This window comes from Balearica regulorum, chromosome 5, assembly GCF_011004875.1.
Source record: "Balearica regulorum gibbericeps isolate bBalReg1 chromosome 5, bBalReg1.pri, whole genome shotgun sequence".
Taxonomy (NCBI): domain Eukaryota; kingdom Metazoa; phylum Chordata; class Aves; order Gruiformes; family Gruidae; genus Balearica; species Balearica regulorum.
The window spans coordinates 5,456,451-5,470,748 of record NC_046188.1 but is presented as its reverse complement, the minus strand read 5'-3'; the positions used below and the strand labels follow the sequence as shown (position 1 = coordinate 5,470,748).

The 14,298-nt window shown below is 42.4% G+C and overlaps 1 long non-coding RNA gene across 1 annotated transcript; it reads left to right on the top strand.

Moving 5' to 3' along the window:
- The first annotated feature begins 1,068 nt into the window (after positions 1-1,068).
- On the top strand, positions 1,069-3,932 carry LOC142601886 (uncharacterized). The gene is made up of 3 exons (XR_012835468.1): positions 1,069-1,355; positions 2,157-2,264; positions 3,698-3,932. It is a non-coding gene; the product is annotated as an uncharacterized LOC142601886 (long non-coding RNA).
- The last annotated feature ends 10,366 nt before the right edge of the window (positions 3,933-14,298 follow it).

Here is a 14,298-nt window from a genome sequence, read left to right as displayed (position 1 = left end):
ATGAAGTCAGTGCAGCTGTGACAGTTTACACCAGCTCAGGATATGACCCTTGTCCCCAGATTCTGGTGAGCATCTTAATTATAAAGATATTCCAAAAATAATGATTTTGAAAAAGATTTTTATTAGCTGTGGAAGTTGATTTAATCCTATTCTATAGAATAGGATAGCAATGATGATACTTTATTCTCTTCTAGTTTGTTTTTTTCTCTCTTGTAACTTGGCTATATTACATACTATATGATTATAAATGTGTACTTGTGTGTATAAATATAAATATACACAGAGAGAGAGAAGGGGAGACACACACTCATAAACAGATGCAGGAAGAAACCTTTGCTTATGGAGGATCACCTCCTGGGACATTTGAGGTATCTGCAACGGAAAGCTGAGTAGACTCAACACCACAGCGTCCAGTTTAGAAACTCAGATCCACAAAAGTATTGGGGTGTCTCAATTCCGTAGTTTTGAAGAGGAATATCTTTAATGGGTCCGTGCCATGATGTGGCATACCTCAGTGCTCTGCAAGCCTTAGCCGAGTCCACGAGGATGGATGTGAATGATGGGATGTATATTGTTGTCTCTGGTAGTAGTCAAAGAAATGGCACACAGAATCATAGGTGGAAACACCTTCAAATAGAGCGGACAGGTCCTTGTTCAGGAAGACAGCCACCCTCTCTGCCTGATTCCTTCTGTACTTTCTCTTCTGCGTGGACTTAGCCACACTTGAGTCCCACAACTGTTCATCGGTGTCCAGCTCACCATATAACTTGCATGTGCTGGTACATCAGTTAGCACGACAGTTGTTGAACAGAAATAGCCAAATGCCCCCCAAATGGCCTGAATTTTACATGAAATAAGGAAAAACCCATACCTGTTTGCCTGGAAAATCAGATACTAAATGAAGGGCCAAACAGAGCAGCCAGTTCTATTAACTATTCCCACAAACCGTTCCCAGTTTGTGACCCAATCCTGAGCTCAGTTCACTGAACTGTCGCACACGTTCAACGTTGACATTTGTTGACTAATGTCCCTCTCCCATGGCCTTTTCTGACAGCGAAGGAGAGACTTTTGAAGCAGCAACTCTAGTTTGCAGAAGCGTCTTGTCACTCAACCAGGAGAACGTAGGAGAAGTGGTGGGGAACGGAGTATGAAGGCTGAGCATCGACTGTCTTGCGTGCAGGAGGACAGGTGGAGTTATCCATGGGATGCTGCTCCGTTTTCAGGAGTACAGTGAAATACATTCCAAGTAATTCTCTCAAAACCCTCCATGCGAGAGGCAGTGCCTCAGGAAGGCTGCCAGCTCTGTAGAGGAGCAGAGTAGCTGCTCTGGTTTTTAACTGCCTTACATCTTTGTGGTAAGAATGGTGACCGTGTTCAGAAAGCACTTATTAAGCCAAAAATAACCCCCCATTCTTCTGTGAAAAGCGAGTTATAAATATAATCACAGTCAGAAGTAGATCTCAAATCTAAATTGTATGCTTTGCTGACGCTTTTTTTTTTTTTTTTTTTCCCCTCCCGCACCCCAACCAGAGGTTGGCCGATGGTAACGATGCACTTCCCGGAGACGGTAGAAGGGAGGCAGCCTTGTTTCAAGTAACGCTGTTTCTGGGCGATAATCCAAAATGCACAGTAGGCAGAAGTTAAAAGGAAGTGCTTGCTTTTAGGTTTTTAAACTATATCCCTTAATCCTGGGTGATGATTGACAATCATGATTTAGAGTACGAGGTGCCCCTTTCTAATCCGGCAAGTTTGATGTTATTTGCGTATCTAGTATGGCTTTATTCAACTAAAACTAAATGGGAGCCTGTGCAATTGATGCCACATTTCAGAGATGAGTCCTGGACTGGGAGTCTATTTACAGATTAGTGGATACACAGTATCCATAGTACTGGCCTTTTTTAATGTGCCTCTGTGTGTAATTTAAAGACTCCAAAAGGCAAATTTACAATTAAAATGTTTCTTGCTGGGGAAGAATACTAGTGGGAGACTTTTTACATAATTTAATTCACCGTGAAGGGAAGCAATATACGAGATTATATTAATCCTAGTTTGATAATTATAGTAAAATAAGAATACATGTTTGTATTTAATAATGATAAAAAGCTATCATTTATTGGCTTTGTGGTTTTTATTATAACATATGTGCTTGATCTTAGTTTCAACAGAAATGCTTCTCTTCTTGCTGAAGTTTGCAGTAAGTGAATGTAAAATGAAGAGGACAAAACAGTTAATGAGTATTTGCCCACAGTATGTTATTTGTAAAGGTGAGGTGACACTTCTTATCTCCTGTGATCAGCGGCTTTTAAATCAATTTTGCTTAAAGAAAAGAAGTAATAGATCGTGATACATTAGAAATGGCAAATAGAGAAAGCATTTGAAAAAAGCTAGATATAACACAAGCATGTAAAGCTTTGCAGCATCTTCCTCGTTTTGTAGGGTTTACTGTTGATTTACCCAATACAGACTAGCTAAGATGCACCCTCGTGCTGATTGAAGCTTGGCATGTATATTTAGCAATAATCACAAGCAGCTGTGGTGGAGGGAAACCTTCTTTCCAGCCAGCCAGATTATATTAGATTAAAATGATCCATATGTAAGGTGTTGCAATACCTACTACTGGGGCAGGAGGGAAATCACATTATACTTGCAACTAGATTAACACAGGGATTGAGCTGACAAATAATTCTCTCCTGCTTTTTATTTTGTCAGGTGGGAGAAATAAAATGTTGCTACACCAGTGAACTGCCTCGACAAGGCATGCTTCTGTAATTGCTTTGGACGCACACGCCGGCTCCTCGAGTCGGTGGAGGATCCCGGCAGAGCCCAATGCCGTAGGATAAACGTGTTTAAACCCCAGTTACACAACCCCGTCTGCAGGAAATGCAGTTGCCGGTGAGCTGCAATAAGCCAGTTAGTGGACGATGTTGGGTGCGTCGTTTTGCACCTTGGATGCTGGAGAAGGTGAGCGTCAGCTGGCTGAGGGGGGAGCCCACTGTTGGGACAGTGCCTGGGGTAACATCAGCTGGGGAAATAGGCTGCACGCGATTATATTCTGGTGTACTGAACATTGTGAGAGTGTGTTACCATGAACGGGGCGTAAGCACGTGCTGTGTGCTTGCAAAATTCATCCCAGAGGGCAGGAATATTTTCCTTTGTGGCTTGAGACTGTCAGTGGAGGACAATACATGATGTTTTCTGTACTGTCCTAGAGAAACAATAGCTCAATAAAATATTGCATAGAGCTAAGGAGTGGGGGGCAGGGGGGCTGAGCTGGATTTGCATAACTCCAGTGTTGGAATTTGGCTGCCAGCGGGGCAGGGGGAAGCAGGGGGCTATAGAATTCACTCTCTTGATCATGAATAGCACCAGGAGCTCCACACTGAACTACTGGGATGGAGCCGTGGTGGGCCTGGGCATGCTTCCAGCATGCTCTGTCACAGAGGAAATTCCTCTCTTCAGTAGTTTTGTCTGAGCAAAGAGGACAGGGCCAGGATCCTGAGGATCTCTTGAGGAACACATCTATATTGTCATCTTGTTACCGGTTTTGCTGATTTTTTTTTTTCATTATTTTATTTTCCATAACCTCTAGCGGCATCAGATTTTAGGACACCATTGGACCCTCTCTGAACCAGGGCTAAGGCTGTATTCTGGCATCCATTCATTCCTATGCTAAAAGCACCTCCTTACTACTTTTCAGGTTTTGTGCATTGAACGTGAAGCTCAGAGCTGGCTCCTGCTCCCTGAAATTGAAAGCCGGTGTCCCATACGCTTGCAGTGCAGCACTGCTGCCCTGTGCGGCGCTCTCACTTTGTGAGCCAGCTGTAGCTGTCTTGAGACGAGGGTCTTGGATTGTGAGAAGGACCACGGCGCCGTACTGCAGCTTGGGTCTTGTGTCTCCACAGCATCTTGTGCTCTCCCTGAGAGAAGCAGCATATTGCTGGGTTGCAGGTGAGCACTCATCCTTTCCTGGTCCCTTAACTCACACAGTGAGATGTCACATGTTGGGAAAGAAAAGTCCTGAGATGTCTGGTCTGTTGCTAGGAAATAAAGTCCAAGTGGTGAGTGTCTGTGGAATGAGCCATCCACACCGAGGTGCTGGAGTAACAACAGGGCGGCCAAAGGAGCAAGGCTCAGAGCACACCCAGCTGCAGTTTTGATATGTTTCTTATTAGACCTTGATCTCTGCATGCAGGACAGAACAACTAGGATGTAGGATTACATACGTCAGAGGGCTGGAGCACCTCTCCTATGAGGACAGGCTGAGAGGGTAGGGGTTGTTCAGCCTGGAGAAGAGAAGGCTTCAGGGAGACCTTAGAGCCCCTTCCAGTCCCTAAAGGGGCTACAGGAAAGCTGGAGAGGGGCTGGTGACAAGGGCGTGTAGTGGTAGGACAAGGGGGAATGGGTGGCAAAGCACTGGAACAGGTTGCCCAGAGATGCCCCATCCCTGGTAGTGTTCAAGGCCAGGTTGGATGGGGCTTTGAGCAACCTGGGCTAGTGGAGGGTGTCCCTGCCCATGGCAGGGGGTTGGAACTGGATGGGGTTTAAGGTCCCTTCCAACCTAAACTGTTCTATGAGTCTCTGATTACTACTGGCCATTTTCCTACCCAGTGCTGTTAAATATGACACTATGGGACCATGTTTGATGCTTCATTTATGTGTGAAAATTGCAGGTTTATACCAGGATTTGGATGTCTGTCATTTTTTTTTCAACACAGTGACTCCATTTTTGATGGGATGTCGGGCTGCATCTACAGCATATTGCTGCAGTATCATCATTCAGTAACAATGCTGCAGCTGGAGGCAAAGCAGGGCAGGGACTTCAAAGCACTTTCAGTAAGTCAAGAATGGAAAGATCTGAAAGGCATCGCAGTTTGGACTCCTGATTCCACTCAGGAATCCTTGAAAATTAAATCTGTTGAGCTCAATTAAACCCTTTCCTGTTTAATGAATACTCTAGATACATGAAACACTTGCCAGTAAACCTTAACACCATATTCCACAGCTTATGGCTTCTTATTATCTTTCTTTGTATTTCAGAGTATGCCAGCGAGCTATCATATGAAGAATAGGTTGAACAACTTTGGGGTAGCATCGTTATTTAGGTCTAAAATCAGAAAGGTCTTTCAAATGGTGCTTGTGAAACCTCTGTCCCCACAATCACTGTCTCTTCAGTTTAAGGTGTGTATATCTCTGACAGAATTGGTGGGAATGAACTTTCATATTCCTCTTTTTATTTGGGCTGGTTTTAGGTATGTGTCTACCTGTGCAGCCATATGTCCTTGTACCATAGGTGCAATGCAAGGGCATCTTCAAGAGGATGGAAGTGATAACTACAAGTGCTCAGAGCAACTTTTACAGGTTATAATCCTACATATTCAGGAATCTAATCTCTCATAGCCTGGGACCTGGCCTCTGCTTCTAAGCTTTGGTCATGTGTTGAGAAAGGCAAACTCTGTGATGATGAACGGCTGTTTTCCCCTTATGTAGGTCATAACTTGAACAGGGCTTGTCACTGCTCTAAGATTAAATGTTGTTACCAGTCTTCTAGGGAAACTCTGTTTTCCACCCATGTGAAAACCATCTGTTTCTCGTAAATTTGTAGATTTAAACAGCGGTTGTTTGGACAATTTATGTCTTTAAAAGATGTTCTGTACATCTCAATGAGAGTTAAAAATCAATCAAAGTCTGAAAACTATATACTCTCCGCAAACCTAATGAATGCATGTCTCTGAGAAATTGCAGCTTGCATTATATTTTGAATTAATTGGCAATAGTTACATAAAGAGATCATATTAAGGTCTCTGAAGAAGGAAGCTGGGTTAAGAACGAGCTTTCATCTTTAAATCTGCTTTTTCTGACTTTCTAAAAGCTTGATTTGTCAAGATGTAGTTGACTCTTCTGTTTTGTGTATAGATTTTCTATCTTTGTTTTTCTTTTAAACAAAGCATGTGGGGGGGAAGCCAATATAACATCAAAGCATTAAAATAAAGAGCTTTAAGGGAAGGAAAAGAGATGTTAAGATTAGGTGAACAAGGGAAGGCAAAGGTGTGGAGGAGATATAATCAAGTAAATAAAGACATGGCAGTGAACTGCTCTAATGAGACACAAGGCTAATTAAAGAAAAGGAACAGATTTAATTATTCTCAGATATTTTACAAGGCATGAGAATGAGGCTGGCTGAAATCTCAGTTCTGCTGAACTCCAAATTATTACTTATTTCTTTTTTTAATCTTCTACTATGAAGACACTGAAAACCTCCCTGAGATCTGGCCTTATGAATCATGTGTTCTTTTCCTTCTGGTGACTCTTTCAGGAGACAGGGTGTGTATTGTTTTCCTGGCCCTGCTTTCCACTCGATGTTTAGGGAACCATATCGGAAACCTGGGTTTCAAACAATTTGTAGCTTCTGCTCCATCAGATGAGTCCTGGGTTTCTCATTTATTCCCTATTTTAGGACTCAATTTGTGGGCCATAACATAATTTCCTATTAATCTGAGCCTACCTAGAAATGAAGTGGATGTCCCTGACCGATCCCTGCTGTCTTGGGTGAAGGTAGCAGCTTGGACCTAGTCTGCATCTCTCGGGCTAGAGACTGGCCTATGTGGATATTGTTCCTTGACTAATCTCAGGGAAGGATAGAGAAAAATGGAAGTGTGAGTTGTTTGGACCATGCTGAATAAAGGTGACAGAGTTACTGTTTCAAGCATGAGCTGCAAAAGACTCATCAGCCAAATTCAGAGGCCTGTAGCTCTCCCCGTCCATTGACTAAGGAACCTAGGCATGCACCACAAAACTGTAGAGTCTCTTGAGAGCAAGCACCTGGATAGTAGGCTTTGCAATCCCTAATTCGTCCATACCTAAATGCTTCATTGGGTTAAACGTGTGAGTCTAAAAACCTATGAGTGCTTGATCTGCCTCACCTGAAAAATTAAGAAAAACTAAATATTATATTCTGAAAATCAGGCACTTTCACACTCAGGTCTGGGGGGATGGTGTGTGTGTGCTTGCCACACAGAGGCACAGCGTCTGAAGCTGCTTCTGCAGAAGTTAATGGCAAACCTTCTGTTGCCTTCCATGGTGCAGATCATTGTGGATGTGTTCTGTTATCATCAATAATGTATCATCATGTAGTGACAGGACAAGGGGGAATGGCCTGAAGCTGCAGGAGGGGAGATGGAAATGGGATGTGAGGCAGAAATCCTTCTCTGTGAGGGTGGTGAGGCCCTGGCACAGGTTGCCCAGAGAAGCTGTGGCTGCCCCTGGCTCCCTGGCAGTGTTCAAGGCCAGGTTGGATGGGGCTTTGGGCAACCTGGGCTAGTGGAGGGTGTCCCTGCCCATGGCAGGGGGTTGGGACTTTGAGGTCCCTTCCAACCCAAACCATTCTGTGATTCTATGAAAAAAGAAGGAACTCTGACAGGTTCAGCTTTCAGACAAGATGCCTTTCCCCCCCGCAACCACTCCTCACCCCCTCCTCCTTCCTTTTCCTTCGTCCTCCAAAGAAAACTTGTGTGCGCTCGCCTCTTTCGCTGCCTTGGCACTGTATTAGAATACTTGCAGCAAAAGGAAAGAAAGGAAAAAATCCTGAAAGCCATGCTTTTCCCTGTAGTTTGGCACCATCGCTTCAGCTTTCATCAGCGGGAACAGCGTGCCAATCTCACGCCAGCACAAACAGATGTGACTCTAGAGCTTTGAGTGTCCAATGAAAGAGGCATTACTCGCTGAACTACGCTCTGAAAGCAGCCAAATGTACCAGCCTTAGGATTTTCCATTGAGACAGACGGTTTCTCAGAGCTTTGCTTCAAGGTGCCTGGATTTTGGTTTTCTTTATTTATTTATTTTCCCTTCCTTTGTGTGCTGACATTATTCCAACGTTCAGCATATGATTTCTGTTTCATAAGAATGTTATCAGACCAGGGTAAGTGCATGGGAAGGCTGTTCGCTGCTCTCTGAAAACCACTATATACATAATGCAAGACTGTATATATAGATGGGATGAAATGTATTCCACATGCATTGGGAGCTCACGTGTATTGAAAATTTGTGCAACAGATAAACTGTATTTTAATTTCCACAAAACCAGCCAGTTTTCATGCTATTTGAAATATATAAAGCAGTAAAATATGTACGATTCAGTACGCTCCACTGAATCAGAAAAAGGAGGTGCTTAGTTGGCAAAACCACTTAATCCAGACATCTACAAGGGAAATCATGTAAGTCCAACGATGCTTAGTGGCAATGAGTGCCACTTAATAGGGATTGTAGTTCTGCTTAACTGGGACAACTCCAGATGATTTAGTAGGCTTAGTAGAACGGGGTGAACAATTTGCAGGCTGTATTCTTCCGAACACATCCCTTTTTCTGATATGGAAAAAAAAAAAAAAAATCACCAAATGGCCTGCAATATTTGGGATGATATTTGCTCCTCAGAATTTTGCAGAGTCTTCCCTGCGACGACTCCTTGCATGGCTTACGTGTCGGCACAGTAAGAAATCACTGCTTGCTCATGAGCCTGAGATGACAGTTGGCCACAGTGCATCAGCTAATTTTTTGTAAGACTAGCAGGATATACTATGATCATCTGTCCTGACATCTGGCCTATATTAGCCAGAGAATTTCATCCTGAAGTCTCTCCATCAGGCCCATCAATTTCAGGTTGAAATACAATTTAGCTTTTGTCAGGGTAGGAGTCACAAAACTGACTTCCTTCTTCAGTGATGGGTTTCTGGTATTTGTACAATAAACATTAATTTAGAGATGAAACTCTTTCAGACCCAGGGTGAGAAAAGAAACTGTTCTTAAATGGTGAACCATATTGAGAAGCAATGATGTAGCTGAACCATGGTCTTCAAGACAGGAACAATTGTGTTTAAAACATTCTGGAGATTTTTTTTTTCCTAACCTAGCTTTAAAAGCTGTGTACATCATGGTATCCCTTGGCATTATTTCACTAGCTTTCACTAATATTGCTACATTAAAGTCTCCAGAGGCATTTGATGTCCTGCTCCACAAAGCAAAAGGTAAATATATAGTAAGAAACTATTTCATGAATAACTTAGGATCTGGAGAGACTGAACAGACAACCAAAAGCAAGTGGTATTATCCCCATTCTACAGATGGAAAACTGCATCTTGGAGGGATTAAACGAGTTCTTCAAAACTCAGAAGCAGGACTGGGACTTGCACTCTTGTGACTTTGCAGCCTAGTTCTGTCTTAACTGCAAGACTAGCTTCCTCCTGAGATAAGGAATGCTCAAGGTAAGATTAGATTCAGAGACTGGAAAGCAAGTTGAATGCTGAGCTGCGTGACAAGATGTTCTTGTGAATTTTTAATCGTTGGCTGTGTGGACAAGTGTGTAAGGCAATAACCTGAGGAAGTCTGTCCTACATTTTATAAACTGTTGTAGTTTTGCAGCTCTTGGAATGAGGCTCAAATGAAAAATCTGTTCTGTAGCACATTCCCTATCATGTTCCCTCTAGACAAAGCTTTAAATCTGTCAACTTAGTGGTGGTTATTCCAGGAATTTATCCTTGGAACCAACTGACAATATCCCTAATATTTGGCTAGAAAGAAATCTCTTCTGGGAAAGACTAAGATGGTGCAAGCTGATTGCAAAGTGATAGTTGTCCATTTCCTTGTTACACAAATTCAATGATCTATGATTTTCTTTTCTCCTTTACTTGGTTCATACTTACTGGTTTCTTCTTACAACTACCAGTGTGAGTTTAATTCCAGGAAACTAAAACTATGTTGACTTGTTTTTAAAAATACTTAAAAACAGAGTTGTACTGCTGTGGTTCCCTGCTCCATGGAACCTCCCTGGAGGGTGGGCTGGGATGTCAATTCTTTGGAAAGAAGGACTTTTATGGAGATTCTAGAGATGGATTCAGCAGAACAGATGAACATACCTTAATTTTAAGTATATAAGTGGCCTCAGCTCTAGTGGCAATATTCACGTAGTCTGTTAACAGTGCTTCCAATGCAATGGTGCTCATTCATTTCTAAGTTTCTGTTTTGCTGTCACCAACCATGTGAACACTTGCAGTCCTCTCAGTGTAAAGTCAAACAGTGGAGTTAACATCACCAGCGAAGTAGCTGAGGAGCATCCCAAGAAGCTCTTCCTTCAGCCTGAGGTCCCACTGCACCACCTATGGAAGGAGTTTGCGTCCTTTTCCCTCACAGCTCCCTAAAACGGCTGGTTCTTCTCTAACCTTACGCTTCCTGAAGATCTTCAAGTATCAAGCTGTAGGTGCGTTGAGGGTTAACTGCAGATGATTACTGAGTTAAAGATCAGGCTCAGACACAAGTTCAACTAACTGTGTAGACACACTGTGAGTCACTGGGAAGCTTTTGAAAATCTCACCTTAAAGGTCCAACACAACTGCCATTGAACCCCCAAGTACTGACTTCAGTGGAAACTGGGCTTGGCCCTTAGCAAGGAATTCTATGCATGTCCAATAGATTTTACAGCGTTTGTTTTGAAAATTACTTTTAAACAGATAAAATGTGCTGAAATGCCATGTCTGTGTGTTTGGAATAATGAAGTGGGAGCAAATGGCAAGTCTTCCTTTCTCCTAAGAAAAGGTGGGACAGGGGAGAAAAGCTACAGTTAAAACTAATTCATGCTTTTCCTATGAATTTGGACTAGACCCACATTGTGTAATATTTCTTCCTGTTCTTTTGTTCATCTCAGGTTAGAAATGTTTCTTAAAGTCTGCCCAGTGTGAGGCAAAGTCCATATTTCTAGCGACGGATTTTTACTTTGATTGCTGCATCTTAAGGGCTCTGCTGCTAAAATAGAAGGAAAAGTAAATTTTGTGCATTGCAGTCTGCGTTCTTGCTCCGTAATCAACTGTCTTCATACCTGGCACATAGAAAATGGATGTCTGATGGTTTCTGAGATTTCACTTTGCCCCTTGGGACAAGTCAGGAGCTGGACCTGGTTAAAACATCCTTTAAAACTGTGTCCAGTTGTGGAATTTGGAGGAGAAATAACTTTAAAAATCTATGATTTGATGTGTCAGAAGTCAGCTACAAACTAATTGTAATTTTTTTGACAGTGGTATGGGTCTTAAGATGGGTTATGGGTATCCTATAAAGTGTAATTCATTGTCTGTATTTGGCCTTTACCTACCTTTAACATCAGAGGACCCACATCTAGCAGTAACTTCATGCATGGTTATTTGTCCCTTCCTTTTCAAGTTTGTAATTTGCTCATTCTGAGCTGATAAGTGTTTGCTTGTATATATCTGCATGTATCAGGTGTAGATTCACTCAGAGCTTAGAAATGATTAAACAACCATTATCGGTAAGTGGGCCAGTGCATGTTCCTACGCTGTTTGACAGCTGTGCATTCCTCTATGTCCCACTTTCGTATTTAGAACAGGGCTGCACCTACGCATCCATGTAACACCCAGATGCAGAAGCACTGCTGGTAAGGAACTGCAAAAGACCCTGTTTGCTGATGAATTTAAGTTTAAAAAGGAACACAATTTTCCATGGAATGCATTAAGCTATTAACTACGTTGATATAACCCACTCTTCTGGAATGATATGAATGATTTTATCTACCACATATTGATTAAGATCTAAGAGAGACAGCAACTATCCAGGGTTGGACCAGAATAATAAATCGATAATGGTTAATAGCACAGAATGATTTTCATGCATAAATTGTTCATTTGGCAGGGAGGAAACCTGAATCGTAAGTGGGTTCACCAGCAGCATGTGGAGAGCCTTTATGTGACTATTGCCACTGCCTGATGAGACAGAGGGAAGGAATCTGAGCCTTACGCTTTCCTCTGCTTCCATCCTTTTCATGACTGGACCAGTCCAAGCAAAGTTAGTCAACACCTATGATGGTAACAGTCCAGCTGAAGGCAATAGCAAAATTCCTATGGACTTCAAAGGGCAGAAATATTCTGCATCCAGTGGACCGCTGATACGATCCCAATGGTAAATGTAATGCAAGGGAGGGAGATGTGCATGGGTGGATTGATTCTCATCTGAAAACTGCATTTTCTTACCCTTCAATGGAATTAGACCTTATTCCCACAATTAAGTGAGACAGATGCATACACATGTGTAAGACTACATACATATGTTTCAGTCCCTATGCAATATCAGCGAAAACGTTTGTCTTTGTATAACTTCTACTCCACTTCATATAACGTAATGTGCAATTGGCATTTGGTTTCATAATGAAAACAGTGGTTTTTTATGCCGTGATGATCCCAATTCCATACTTGACTGCATGGTCATTAACAAGTCCTGCACAAGCAGGGATCTTTTTAATAAAACTGTTCCTTTTCTCTCCCTTTTGCTGCTGCTTTAATATGCTGATGAGACAAACTGAGCAGTTACTTAAAAGTCGGTGCGTTTGAAAGTCAACTGCTTTATAAGCCATGCCGACGAAAGGTCTCCCAGTTAGTCCAGGGAAGTTGGTTTTTTTTGCTGTCATTTCTGTCCTGTTAATTTGAGCAGAAACTGTAATTAGATGTAAGTGGTCTTGTTCCCACAGAAATGAATGGCAGCATCTGGAGAGAGACAACCGTTCCAAATGCTTTTGGCTACCAGCTCTCTACAAGTTAGCAGTATGGAGCAAGGGCCTGAATCCAGACTTCTGTCGGCCTAATTTTATATCTGTGGAAGCACAGCACTAAATCCAATATTCAAATGCCGTGCCGTGATGGGTGTAGGACAGAGTACATTCCAGACTTTTATGTTGCCTGCTCCTCTTGGGAGGCCAGTCCTCACTGCATCTCCGGGTGGGATTGGACACGTTTCTCCGAATGACCAGGGCTAGGAAAAGGAGAGATGCTGGGGCAAAGGCTTTCTTTTTTTTCTTTTCTTTTCTTTTTTTTTTTTTTTTTCATTTCTTCCCTTTTCCTTTTGCATTTCATTATCCAGTTGACAGTATCTGGGCTCTGCTTCCCCAGACAGGAGCACGGCTGTGTTTGTAAACAGTAATTGAGTTAAAAGATGTTTTGTGTCAGAGCTGAGCTCATTTCTTTATTTGCTTTCTCTGCAGAAGGGCTGCTCCTGTACGGAGGTGCAGCCGCTGCCACCGCAAGTGTCTGCCTTGGAGCACTGGGTCTCCACGAGGTCACGCAGCTCCTTATCGCCACTAAAATATGTCTTCACGAGCATTTATCGCAATCAGCACCAGGGTGTTGCATTTTTATCAAACTTTCTGTCCCCTAAAGGAGAATCAGACTTGAAGCTGATAGTGCTTATTTGGGAGTAAAGTTTTCCATTCAGCCTTCCCCGTTAATTGAAATGCGATGTATTTCTTTCCTTTCTTCAGCTTTTTTAACTTATCTATCTTGTTATGTTCAGTAGTAACCTGCAATCTTTCAGAAGCATTTTAATCTCTGGCCAACCACTAAATACAGCTAATTTTACCTTGTACTATGTGGCATTGCAACATTACTCTCCTGGTACCATGCGCGACAGCTACGTGTGCAGGACAAACGTGATAGCACTTCTAAGTACCTTTTATTAAGCTTTGCTACCATGCAAAGCCAATTCTCTTGTTTTACCTTGCTAACACTGATGCCAATGTAGTCTTTTCTCTGCTTGCTGCTGTTCTCCAGGGCTGTGTCTGGTTTCTTTAGAATATGCAAACGGAGGGGGAAGGAATTTAGACTGAAATTTTTTAGAGCTGCCTGAAAGATTGACAAGAACGGTTCCCATGAGTCTAATGGGACTTGTGTATCTAAACCCTTTCAAAACTATCAAATCTCTGACTTGTGCAGTTGTGGAGGTGTCAGTGATGGCCCAATAAATGAGGGGAATTGAGATTTCCAATTGAAGGGTTGTCTCAAACTTACTGTTGTGTATAAAAGAAAATACAGTCTTTCTTCCCCAAAGCCAGGGTGCTTACCCTGAGTGCAGAATGAAAGTCAGAGCATTTACAAGTAAATCTGTTATTCAGTGCGGGAATTAAATTAAATTATTCATCCTTTAAGAAATTTAAGGATGTCAGACTCTTCTTTCCTTGATAATTTCAGCAATACAGTGGAAAAGTAACTTCAAAATTGTTATAAGGCTAAGGTTCAGTGACTTTTTTTTTTGCCTGTATATTTGGCTGTCCTGGTTTTGGCTGGGATAGAGTTAATTTTCTTCCTAGCAGCAGGTATAGTGCTGTGGTTTGGATATAGGATGAGAATAATGTTGGTAACACGCTGATATTTTAGTTGTTGCCAAGCAGTCAAGGACTTTTCAGCTTCTCAACTGCCCTGCCAACAAGAAGGTGGGGGGCATGCAAGAAGCTGGGAGGGGACACGGCCAGGACAGCTG